This window comes from Musca autumnalis, unplaced genomic scaffold (assembly GCF_047663935.1).
Source record: "Musca autumnalis isolate F117 unplaced genomic scaffold, ASM4766393v1 scaffold_3, whole genome shotgun sequence".
Lineage (NCBI taxonomy): Eukaryota > Metazoa > Arthropoda > Insecta > Diptera > Muscidae > Musca > Musca autumnalis.
In genome coordinates this window covers 169,514,638-169,528,522 of record NW_027411866.1, presented here as the reverse complement: position 1 = coordinate 169,528,522, position 13,885 = coordinate 169,514,638, and positions in this window count along the sequence as shown.

Genomic DNA, 13,885 nt, shown 5'->3' with positions numbered 1-13,885 from the left:
TGCTAAATCGACTCCTAATTGTCAGCCAATGAATTGGTGTCATGACCTTTTGCTACGTAAGATTGGTTCTGGGGTATCTTCATTCCCGCACATATTCTGTACCAAAATTTTGATAAAATACTCCTTCCAGTTTCTGAATACACAATCAGAAACACTTACCACATTCCCTGGTAACATTTTCTGACTTTATTCTGACACCTGAACTACTCGAGTTTCTTACGCTCACGTTTAACCTGCTCTCTATTTTTATACTCTCCATCATAATATGGAGGGTATTATTATGATGGAGATTTAAAAAGAACATATCGCTCATTTACTCAAAGAGTGACACATTCAAAAAATCCAGTTTCGAGAAAAACACGTTTTAATTTGGCGGTTAAATTTTACTTCACAAATTAAAAAGGTTATTACACAAAAACTTAAATAACTATGTACTTACATAGCTGGCCCATTACAGAACATTTGTTCCATAGACCGAACTAAGAAGAAATCTGCAATTCTCTCTGTTTAGTGCTTTCTGGTATACCGCGCCTTGTCATCTCTTCATCCAATTGTTTGCGCTATCTATTCTTTGGCCTGTCAATTCTTCCAGCACCGCCATGTGGCACGTATTTATACGCCTTTTTAGCGGGTTCATCATCGCTCATTCTTATGATATGGCCTAGCCAACGCAATCGCTGCATTTCGATACGTTTAACTATATTGATGTCGTTGCATAGCATATACAACTCGTGGTTCATACGACGTCGATAATCACCGTCAACGCAGATCGGACCGTAGATCTTTCGAAGAATTTTTCTCTCAAACACGCCAAGCACTGCCTTATCTGCTTGCGCAAGTACCCAGGCTTCGGAACCATACATTAGCACGGGTAGTATCAGTGTTTTGTAAAGCGTTATTTTTGTTTGACGAGTTGTTGCTTTGTTTTTGAAGTGCTTACTTAAGCCAAAGTAGCATCTGTTAGCCAATACAATTCTTCTTTATATTTCACAACTGATGTCGTTTGTTGTGTTTACGGTGGTGCCGATGTATACGAAGTCTTTTACTACCTCAAAATTATAGGAACCATCTTCAACAGTTCGGCCGATCTCAATGGACATCAAATTGGACTTCTCGGTTAGGATTTCGAGTCTCCGACAACATCACACGCAGAAAAATTTATGTTAGAAATATGTTTGGATCCAAACAAATATATGTTTGGGACCGGTTGCAAACAAATATATGTTTGGATCCAAACATAATATGTTTGTGTCCAAACAAATATCTGTTTGCAACATTTTGTAACATATCTCAATTTGATATGTTTGGGTAAAACATATTTTTTATGTTAGAACATTTTTTTCATGGGTGGAGATCCTCTCTTTGTCAACGAGAGTAATAACAGTGCTCTCGCGGCTGTGGAATGCTGTTTTATAATAAAGAGTTGTGTGTATTGTATAATAGAAGACGTAGAAGCGAAGGGGGCTTTGGTGCATAGCCGACCAAGAAGAGCGAGCGCTTAAATTGTTTATGTGTGGGTAAAATTACACTGACAGAACAGGGTAATGATTTTCATATTGAGTGTGAAATGAAAAATATATTGTTGGCGCGTTCGCTTTGTATGACTTAAATTAAAAATAATATAAATAACTTCATAATTTGAAAAGTATTTTTCTTCATATGTTAATTTTTTTGAGAGAGAAAAAACAAATTGTATATAAAAATTATTATACAGACGAGGCATTCTGCGTCATTTAAAATATTAATATAAAACAAAAAATCATTTTCAAATTCTTCCCTCCACATATTTGCTGTACAACTGCAAAATCTTTTCAGTATACCCAAAAAAAAAAAAAAAAAAAAAACAAATAAAGCGGCATCAACCTGCTTGCATGACATTCAGTACAAGACTGAAGTAAAAAAATCAAAACATTTGCTCTCTTACTTTGCGTTCTGGTCGCGTGTGTGTGATTTGCCGAAAAACTTCGTAACCATATCAATACCAACGAACGGGTTTGCTTTGGTAGCGTGTATGCGTCAAACTCGTGTGTTTCTTGTTTTGTTGTTGTTAACCAATTCCCCGCTGATGATTTCAACTATAAGGACAATTTGTTTTATTTCCCAACTAAGGAGAAGCGTTCAACTACGTTTCTATATATTTTTCCTTTATAAAAGTGTGACTATTTACAAATTATTTCAATCAGTTTTTCTTTTATTAAAGTGTGTTATGTATTTCTTTGGAATTTTGTATGTACCTTTGTGTTTGTTGTTCTTTTGCCTTTTAATAAAAACCACAAAAAAGAACTTGCATTTGAAAGAGGAAATAAGTTAGAGGAGCCCCACAGTCGATGTGTCTGAGGAGCCTTCCTAACCAAAGGCGAAACATGCATGTCACACAGTGGTGATTGTGTGGGTTCGTATCGTCGGCTTTCCTTTTTCAAAAAGCATCTTGGTCAGTAAGCTCGTCTCTAACGAGAAATTAATTAAAAAATTAATAAAAAATTACCTTCGCCTAATAGGCAAAATTTTCAAATAAAAAACCACAACATTTGTGAGTATACTATAGAGATAGCCAATGAGTTCACACATTTCAAAGTGTTTTACATTGAATTTTACGCTCCTAGCTCTCAGTAAGCGCCCACTGGTGTATGTGTTTGTTTTTTTGTGCCTTTTTGGGTTTGTATTTTTTTGCACCCAAACATATAAAATGTTTGCACCCAAGCATAAAATTGTTTGCACCCAAACATATATATCTTTGCACCCAAACATATATATCTTTGCACGCAAACATAAATATCTTAGCACCCAAACATATATATGTTTGCACCCAAACATATATTTGTTTCCACCCAAACATATATTTGTTTGCAGACCCAAACATATATTATGTTTGGGCCTGTTGCAAACATATATATGTTTGCTGCATAATATGTTTGGGACATATGTTAGAGAGGCCGTTTTTTTGCGTGCAAGCCTATTGTAAATAATTAATCTTATATATTTAGACAAATGTGTATAAATAAAACACAAAATGCATCTCTATTGGATCGATGGAATGGATTCAAATGCTCATGAAAAGATCGGATTTTTCATGACTACCTATGCATGGGTTCAAATGATGATGAAAATATCGGATCTTTCACGACTTCCCTTGCATTTGTTCAAATGCTAATGAAAAGATCGGATCTTTGACGACTTCGTTTGAACCAATGCAAAAGATGCCATGAAATCACGTCATCGAATGGAACCCCTTCCTTAAAATTTTGCTGGGCTGTATCAGTTACCAGATTATCTTGCTGGTCTCTACAGGAGGATGTGCCAGTTCCAAAGCCATCAGTTTGGTGTTTCACTCTTTGGTAGAATTTTCGGACTTCAGTCTGTCTCCTGTACATCTCAATTTGCACACACTCCAACTTTTCCATCTCTCTTTTTGCCTGCGGAAAAGACGTTTCTCCTCTCTCCTTTTCTCTCGATACCATTCTCGTGCGCTACGCGGTGCTTCTGATTGTAGAGTAGCCCTATATGCAGCATTTTTCTCTTCGGCAGCAGCACGACACTCCTGGTCACACCATGGATTCCTCGGTGCAGGTCTCTGGTATCCAAGTATGGATTTTGCGGCTGTTTGCATGGAGTGGGCAATTGTCCTGATATGTTATCGGGGCGAGGAGTGCTTTGATTAAGCAGTTGGACCAATTGAGTGGAATATGCTGTGGCTATCTGTTGTGATTGCAGCTTACTGATGTCCAACTTCCGTGTAGTGTCTGTTCGCACATTGTTTGCTACGTTTAATCTGGTACGTACCTTTGCTGCAACTAGGTAGTGGTACGAGGTTATGTTTGCTCCTCGGAACGAGCGCACATCGAACACGCACAATGAGCGTCTTTCATCTATCACAACGTGATCAATTTGATTTCTTGTTTTCTGATCTGGAGACAGCCAGGTGCCCTTATGGATGTCGAGATGTTTAAATCTGGTGCTGATAACTAGCCATTGTAAGATGTTTCATTGTGGAGACCAGGTGTTTTAACCTCCAACCAACTACAAATCCGCAACCAAACTCATGCTTTATGGCATGACAGCTATAATACAGTGCGTCACCTTTAGGTGTTGTTGTGACACCTTTCCCATTCCATCGTATTTCCTGAATGGCAGTAATGTTGGCCTTGTACTTTTCAAGTACATCTGCCAATGCGTAAACTGCACCTTCTCTATAAAGAGTGCTAACGTTCCAGGTGCAAAGTCGCAGATCATGGTCCTTAAAACGTTTGCGGGTTCGTCAACTTTAGAGGAATTTGTTTTTCTTTTGTTTTTTGTAGTAGGCTGCTTTTTCTAGGGGAGGGTTACTAACATTCTTATGGGTGAACGCGCGGCACATGTTAACTCACTACCTTTAACGGATGTTAAAGAGAGTTTCCCAGGTGACACCACGGGGAGGGAAGTGTCCACTTGAGATGAAAGAGGGACCAAGATAAATCCTGGGCTTTGGCATGTTAAAGCCGGTCAGGACCGTTCCTTGGTATCTTCCATCCGCTACGTCACCCATAACGTCACCTATAACTACTTGGACCATATTTAACAAACAGCTAGCCAGACATCTGTGCTAAGTTTCTGTGCAAGATTCAGCATGATATGAAGTGTTTTAGTGATTCATAAACTCAAAAAACTTTAGTGTTGATTTATTTGAAACTAGTAGTAAATGCGATGTAACTCGTCGAGTTTTAGAGATATCACCATGAAAATTTGACACAAGATAAAATAGAATTCGCAGAAAAAATAGAAATTGCTAACTCAGAAAGCTCAACATAAACAACACAACATTGTTCCACAACATCCCATACGAGTGCAGCCCGATTCATATTTAGCTCAATAATATGGCACCTACTGTTTATCGCCGAGTCCGAACGGCGTGTCTTAAGACACCACTTGTGGAGAAGTTTTTCAAGGCTTAAATACTCAGGAAATGTCGCCAACATTACTGAGGGGTATTTCGCCACCTTTGAAAAATGTTTGATGTTGCCTGGCCGGGGAATCGAACCCCCGACCTTCTGTGTGCAAGGCGGGCGTGCATACCATTGCACCACGGTGGCACCCAACGTGTATTATGTCACTCTTTGAGTAAATGAGCGATATATTCTTGATCTGCATAAAATTCTAAGTCGTTATAACCATGTCTGTCCATCAGTAGGTCTGTCTTTAAGATAGAGCTCTATAATTTGGTGCAGAAGTATATATTACTCCTAGGATATTTTGATATAACCCCCATAGAACGGTGCCTTCCGATTTTAGCTATTTTGAAGGTTGTGGAAATTTGGCATTTAGGCTACAAAAAATCCCCCCAGAAATTTGGTAGTATACGTACACGTTTAGATATAGCCCCCATTGAACGGCACCTCCCGATTTTCGGTATATACTAGGCTTTAGCCCATTATCTTATAGCTTCCAAATATAGGGCTTCCAAACGTTTCCCCAGCAATTTGTGAGTATAGATCCACGTTTTGATATGGCCCCCATATAACAATACTTCCAGATTTTCATTTTTTTTTGGGCTAAAAACTTTCCCCCAAAAATTGTTCAGTATATGTCCATGTTTTGATACAGCACCCACAGAACGGTACCTCTCTTTCCGCAGAAATTTGTCTTTTTTTATGTAGCCCAGTATGTTGACGGTTTTTAGTGGAGATATTTTGTGACCACTGGGAACCCCAAAAGTGAAATTACAGGTAGATCTTTGAAAAATTGTAGCTAAAATCCTCAAAATACCAAAAATCGGGAGGTACCGTTATATAGGGGATATACCAAAACATGGACCTATGCTGAGGGTTTTTAGTGGAGATATTTTGTGACCTCTGGGAACCCCAAACGTGAAATTACAGGTAGTTCGGTCAAAAATTGTAGCTAAAATCCTCAAAATACCGAAAATATATGGGGATATACCAAAACATGGGCCTATGTTGACGGTTTTTAGTGGAGATATTTTGTGACCACTGGCAACACCAAAAGTGAAATTACAAGTAGTTCGGTCAAAAAAATTAGCTAAAATCCCCAAAATACCGAAAATCGGGAGGTACCGTTATATGGGGGCTATACCAAAAAGTGGCCCGATATAGCCCATGTTCGAACTTGATCTGCAACACACTCGAATGCAAAAATATAGCGCTCTAGCTTAATTATTGCGAACGCTAGAGTGATTACAACAGACGGACATGGCTAGAACGTTTAAGAATTTTATATGGTCGCAAATGATTAGTTCGATGTGCTAGAAACATAAACTTAATATACCCTCCATACTATGGTGGAGGGTATAAAAAATATAGTTAAACGGACAGAACGGGTACAACAGTATACATATATGGGCTGACTTCTGAGAATACGAAACCCGTTTAACATCGAAGATAAAGTTGGATGGATTTTATGTGTTCACAATTTTTGGTCTCTATGACAAAAGCCACCTTTAGAAAATTAAAATTCTTATGGTTCATTTTTTATGACTCAAAAAATTACACACAGGAAACAACGTTATAAAACCAAATAAGTCAACATCAATAATTACTAGGGATTCTAAAGGCGGAAGCAAACATTTTTTTTTTTCATTAACACTGTACAACAAAATTGAACTTTTTTAAAATTACAAGAAACCCCGCGCAAATTATGAAAGAGGGCCGAAAAAAGAAGACACGTGTATCAGCCTTTTGAAAGTTTACGTCGGGAACTAACCTAAATAGGCGTGGCAAGGTCCGCCCATTTCTAAGGTTTTGAAAAATTCGACATCAGATTCCTTGAAATCCTTGCATTTTAGGTATAAAGGGTCTTTGGCAATATTACTGACAACAATGCGGGGTATCTTTTTATGAAAAAAATAACCCTCATGCGAGTCACTAAACGGTTCAAAAACGTTTAAAAACTCCTTTAAAATGTGTTCGTATCAGATCAAAATATTTAATAAAATTATTTGTCATAAAATTTTACTAAAATTTTACAACTCTAAATCGTACCTAAACGCCAGGAATCTGCCAAAAATAAAATTACATTTTAGGGTTAATGTTGTACTTTATCTGAGTTTATTAAGTTTTGTCTCACAAGACTTCATTCTAGATAGAAGACGTCAAAGACAAAAATATTCTCCATATGTTTTTACAATATATATCAAGAAAATATATCACCAATATTTTTGAAAATTTAACATAGCTGAAGCCAAGGTTTACCCTTTTAGAACACGCGACTTGTGATTGTATATTATACAAATTGAATATTTTTGGATAAAATGAAATGTTTTTGGACGTGGCAAAAATATTGGCCTTAAAAGATAATATGCATGGAAGCTGTGGCTATATTTATGTTAAAAAATGGGTAAAAATGGGTTGAAGCCACCATGTCTTTTTTGTTTTTTCTCGATTTGTGAGTAAACCACACTTCTCTCGATGTTCCTGTCAAAGTAAAAGTAGAAGCAAACTAAATAAGGATCATCTCACTTATGTATTACTTTTCAAAATTTCAACTGTTTCTACCATTAAATGATGTTGACATTTTGAAGCCAGATTTACAGTGTTTTTTGAAATTTTCTTCCAATTACATTCCGCAAACAGGTTTTTCAAAAAATCATATATAGGATTGTAGTACTTGCGATTCTGAGTTATTTGATACGTATATTGTGAATGTAGTCTGCACAGCTTCATAGAAATCTGCATCCAAATACGGAAATTTTATGAGAACAATTTTCTAAAAATCATATTTTTCGGGTCTAATATTTGCAATTGTCTCTAGAATACCTCGTACTCCATTGCACATTTTAGTTTTTTACGTTCCGGATTCAATAAATCATTCCTCGTGAAAATCCATCTACTAAAACGCGAGTTACGAGAAATTCCAAAGTAGAAAAATCATCTAAAATTGTTTTTGAAAATATCGCGTATTTTATCGCGTTTTCTGCGGATCGTTTCCACTGCAATGAAAAAACTAGTGCAGCATCTTCGTTTTAGCGGAAACAGAGATTTGAAAACTTCACTGATAAGGGAGCTGCATTCATTTTATCCCAAAAAATAGTGTGTGTGATGCTACATCCACGGTTCTTGATTGATCGCCTTCAAATAGATATATATCGATGTAGATTTTCATGGTGAACACTGAAATCGGATGCGGACAAAAATTGTATGCACTTTGCGCAAATTAGCAATATTTTACAGGTTTTTTAATGATAAGATGCAGCCGATGCTACATCTTAGAGTCCAAATTATATTTCGAAAAATATATACAACTTAATAGATATGGCCTTGCGGTACATGAAAATCACATGCGGACAAAATGATTTTCATAATTACGCGATTTACACGTATTTTAAAATGCATATAAATTAAAATGGGTTATTTGACCTCTATTTCCATTTCAGAAGCTTTGAGATATATCCTCATCAACCCAATTACCTTCCATAATGGGAAAGCTTTAATATGAATGTCCATAAAGCAAAATCCGTCTATTTTATTGGGAGATTTAAGCAAAATGAAGGAAGTAATTCTACAGATTTTTACAATATTTTCTACTACATAATGCATGTGAAAATATATTTTTTCAAACACAAAATTATTTTTTTTTACCAAAATATGTGCTTATTTTGGCTGTAACATCGAAATTATAACACCAATCTGTATGATTGTAGTTTGATTCGCCGTGAAGTTTTGATCCACAAAAAATTTTTATGTAATTTTATGAGCACTAAATGGGCCTTAATTTTGAATAAGTTGACTTATATTCAATAATTTATCAATTTTATATACATTCCGCGAATTCTTTGTAACATTTTGCAGGTATTATGCAATCTACTCGTTGAAGTCACTTCGAGGGAACTTTTTTGTAACAACTGTGCTTATTAAAATAATTAGCGTTTTTATCATATTATTTTCTTAAAAAGCGAAATAAAAGCGCCATAACTTTTGTCCGCAACAACCAAAAATTGGCTCGCGACCAGATTCTTACTGGGATTTTTTTTCTTAACCTACATATCAAAAATCGTTGATGTAGCGCGAAAAAAATTTATCCTTTTTTCTGAAATGGAATATGAAATAATTGACAATATTCCTGATATACATTTTGATCATCAATTATTGTCTACTAAAGTTTTGACAAGTTGATGGTGTCTCAGAACGCTAAGACGCCGGCAACCTTGACACTCAGTTGTCGGAGACCCAGGTTCGAATCCCAGCCTGGCTCATGCTGAAATTATTTTTTATTTTGCCTTATTAAAGCGAAGGTAATTAAATTGTTTATAATTTCGGTAATTAACGATATATTCAGTAAGTTAGTGATCAAAAAAGTAGTCGTTAAGTTCTGCCTATAGCAAGAGTGCTGTTAACTTTTATTTAAATTTTTCATTCATAATTTTGCGTTTTATTTTACCTATTTTTGTCGGTAACTCAAACTCGTATTTTGAGAATCTAAAAAAAAAATCTAAAATCTAAAAAAAATCTATAAACTAAGCGATTAATTCTAACGCTTTAAATGTTTTAAATATTTCTAGATTAAATATCATTGGAATACACTGTTCCAAGGGACTTTCTCACTAATAGGAGGCCTAAGAAACTAATTCCTTTAGAGGAAAGGAACATCCAACATCGATTTTTAAGGGAACTAGGCTACCCAACACTTGGTTGAAAATACTGTTGCTTATCATAGTTAGACATCGATGGTTGAAGGGTAAAAAAATCATTCGACAGATTCAAATAGTTAATTCCATATTGACTGTATAACTGTGTCAACAGTGGTTAGCCATAAAGACGAGATGTGGACCGAAAACTTTGAAAAACTTAATTTTTCTTATTTGTACACCAATTGCTATTGCCAAGAACGAAATCGCTAATGAAATAAATAAGAATCTAATGCTCAAGATAGAAAAAAAATATTGATGTCCGGATTATGGAGGTACGAAAAATATGTGATGTCCGGATTACCGAGTCTACAATGTAAAAAATTCTAGTGTCCGGAGTACCGCGTTGTCCGGATTAACGAGTGTCCGGATTATCGAGACTATACTGTACATCAAATTTGCCAACAAAATACCCAAACATTTTTTGAATAAATTTGTTTTGTTCTTTTTTCGAGTTGACGCATGAAAGCAACATGAAATTTAGTTTTAGACGAAAGGTGTTAAAAGAAGAAATATTCTACACAAAATTTCACTGTAAGTCCCAGAACAAACCATATATCTAAGTAAAATTCTTTGTTAAGAAAATTACGTTACAATATTTTACCGTTTTTATACAATGTGGAAAGGGTATTATAAGTTTGTTTTGGTAAAAATTCATGTAACACCGAGAAATATTCGTCGGAGACCCCGAATGTGGTATACCAATCTTCATATCTCGACGAGATAAAGCGATTTTGAGATGTGTGTCCGTCCGTCCGTCTGTCCATTATAAATTGTAAACAATCTCCAGGCAGCAGGTATGGACCGATCGTCCAAGATTCTGAAACTACAATGCTCATAGATGAGAAATATCAAGAAACAAAAAAATCGCCGGAGGGATTTTCAAATAAATCGCGATTTAAGTTCACATTTTTAGGGATTCTTTAGGTTTTCATAATTTTGCTGGGAAACCGCGAGTCCTATGTAAATGCGCCTAAGGAAAATGTTGTAGCTGTAAAAATTCTCCACAAGATTGATCTTTATGAAATGTTCGTAGGTTTTACCCTTATTGAGATATAGAAGTTCAAATTGAGACAATGCACTGACTGTATCCCCTCCTTATAAAACAATATCATGCTCAGTGCGCCTTAACAAACTTTTGATGAAAACCGCTTACACATGGGAAGATTCGCTGATTCTAACACAGAAATGTTCATAGATAAGAAAAATAAAAAAATCTGAAAAATCGCCGGAGGGATTTTAAATAAATCGCGATCAAAATTCACATTTTTAGGTTTTTTTTTTTTGGTTTTCACGATTTTGCTTGGAAACCGCAAGTCGTATCGAAATGAGTCTAAAGAAAATGTTGCGACTGTGAAAATTCTCTACAAGACTGACATTTCGGTTTGTTTCGTAGGTTTTACCATTTTTGAGATATATGTAGAGGTTCAGTTCGATTTTTTAGGTTTTTATTTTAAGTCTTCAAGATTTTGCTTGGAAATCTCAAGTCATATCAAAATGGGACTAAAGAAAGTGTTCTGAAATCCTTTGAAAATTCTCTACAAGATGATTTATTTTTGCTTAGGTTTTACCATTTTCAAGATATATGTATAAGTTTAATTTGGGAAATTGCAGTAATGACATTGTCTTATAAGGAGGCGATACGATACAGTCAGTGCATTGCACAGTGTCCGATTTTCCAAAGAAACTGGCCAAAAATCGAAAAAAATTTTTATCAATTTACACTAAAAAGGGTCAGATATTGTTTATAGGATCCCAGTGCGTGTAGTTATGAAAAAAATATATACATTTCTTGTTTAATAAGTGGGTATAGAAGCAGGTCGAAATGACCCTATTTTGATATGATATGATAATATGCAAAATATACAACGGTTATTAAATATTTTCTTTTTATAATTGTAATGAAAGGTATGTGAAACGTATTTAAGAAGTTCAGTGTCGCCAATGAATTGTGCGTTCTTTGATAATTGATGTCCGTACTTCTTAATTTTTTTCAAAATCAATTTTCACAATAAATTATGAAAATAGTTGTGAGTAAGATCGAGTTGGGCCGTGTAATTTATAATTTCATAAAAAAGAAAGGGTTTTTTTTTACCAATTTCCATCGGAATATCCTGCACATATTTGCACAGATTTTCTTTCATTCAGAATGTCAGAATATAGTATAGAGTCACTTTCTGGCGTTTGGGCATAATTTAGAGTTTTGATATATTTTAAGACCTATAGTAAAATTTAATGGCGAACAAATTTCTAGAATATTTTGGTCTGATACTACCACATTTTATAGGAGATTTTAAAGATTTGTGGAAAAAGGGACAAAAAGGACCAATTTTATGACTCACACGAGGGTTAATTTTTATAAGACAAATATTCCTCGCATTCTTTTCAGTAAAGTTGCCAAAGACATTATAAACCTAAAGTGCAAGTATTCCAAGTGATCTTAACTCAAATATTTCCAAAACTGTAGAAATTGTGGAAGCTTGCACACCTATTTTAGTTTCTTGGTTTTTTGGCAAAATTGATACCGATATTTCCTTGGTATGTAATGCAAATAGAGATTTCATTTCTTTGGTGACTTATATTGAAATTTAGCTGAGAACATTTTTGTCTTTGACGCCATTCTTCCAAAATGATGCTTTGTATGACAATTTTGCCAAAACTCTGAAGAAATACGACATTAACCCTAAAATGTTTTTCTAATTTGCATATTTCTGGAGTTAAGGGAAGATATAGAGTTTTGGTGTATTCTAGGACTTATACTAAAAATTGAGGACAAAGAAATTTGTAGAATATTTTGCTCCGATAAGATCACATTTTATAGGAGAAGGGACCAAAAAACCCCTTAAATGGCCGCCTGAGGGATAAATAATATCAAAAATGTAATCAGCGGCCTGAAAAACATAAGAATCAGAGGTTAGGTCAAAATCCATTCATTTTAAGAGTTTGGCCAGGTTTTTCGGAAAATCGGGCACTGTGCATTGTCTCAATTTGAACTTTTATATCTCAAAAGCGGTAAAACATACGAAAATCTTACAAAAAGGCAAATCTTGTGGAGAATTTTCACAGCAACTCGCGGTTTCGAAGCAAAGTCGTGAAAACCTAAAGAACCCCTAAAAATGTGAACTTACATCATTGGATTTTTATACCCTACACCACAATGTGGAAATTTGGAGTTTCACAGTTCACAATTTTGTTTTGGTAAAAATTCATGTAACACCGCGAAATATTCGTCGGAGACCCCCAATGTGGTATACCAATCTTCATATCTCGGCGAGATAAAGCGATTTTGAGATGTGTGTCCGTCCGTCTGTCCGTCCGTGTGTCCGTATGTCCATTATAAATTGTAATCATACTCCAGGCCGCAATTTTGAACCCATCGTCACGAAATTTGTTATGGAGGTCGGTTTCACATCAGAATGGATCGCTATTTTAATTGGTGACGATCGTGAAATATTTAGCGGGTGAAATGGACCTAAAACATCATTTTTATCCGATGTTGTATATGCTCTGTAGGTCGCAATAATAGTCAGATCGCCTCGAAATTTTAAATAAGATTTGAGATGACGATCAGATAATATTTAGAGGGTTAAATGGACCAAAACTTTTTTGTGAAAATTGTGAAAAATTTTAGTATACAGCTTATATCATTATTCCTGGAAGTAACATTCCGGGCAAGTAAGCTATACTTGGAAGAGGAACGCTTGACCTTTCTATTGATGTCAATTGTGTTGGTGTACATGATTAGATAACAGAGTTACAGCCTAATATACCCTACTGTTTGTTTGTAGTGTAATGATAAGCACGCTAGAGGTCGCAATTATAGTTCAATATGACGAAATTTTGCATGAGGTGAGAGTTTAGGTCGAAGAAGAAACCTACAATTTGGATGATGATCTGATATTATTTAGCGGGTGAAATGGACCATTACATTTGTATGAAAAATACTAAAAAATATTTTTGGTCTATATTTTTATCCTGGAGGGCATATACCGGCAAAGTAGACTGCATATGAAAATAGAACTACTGATCTTCCCCCCGATTGAAATTGTCACATTTTCCCATTCCCAGTTGTTGCATATTACATGGTGCCCTAACGTTTTAATTGTCCAATTGGATTTTTATACATACATTTCAGCATGATTCGCTTTGCCACCTTCTTTCAAAACGATTCCCCAGCCAGGCAAAATCAAATTTTAAAACGGTTTTAATACGCGATGAGTTAATACATATATGTAGTAGTGTAGGGTATCACATGGTCGGCCCGTCCGACTA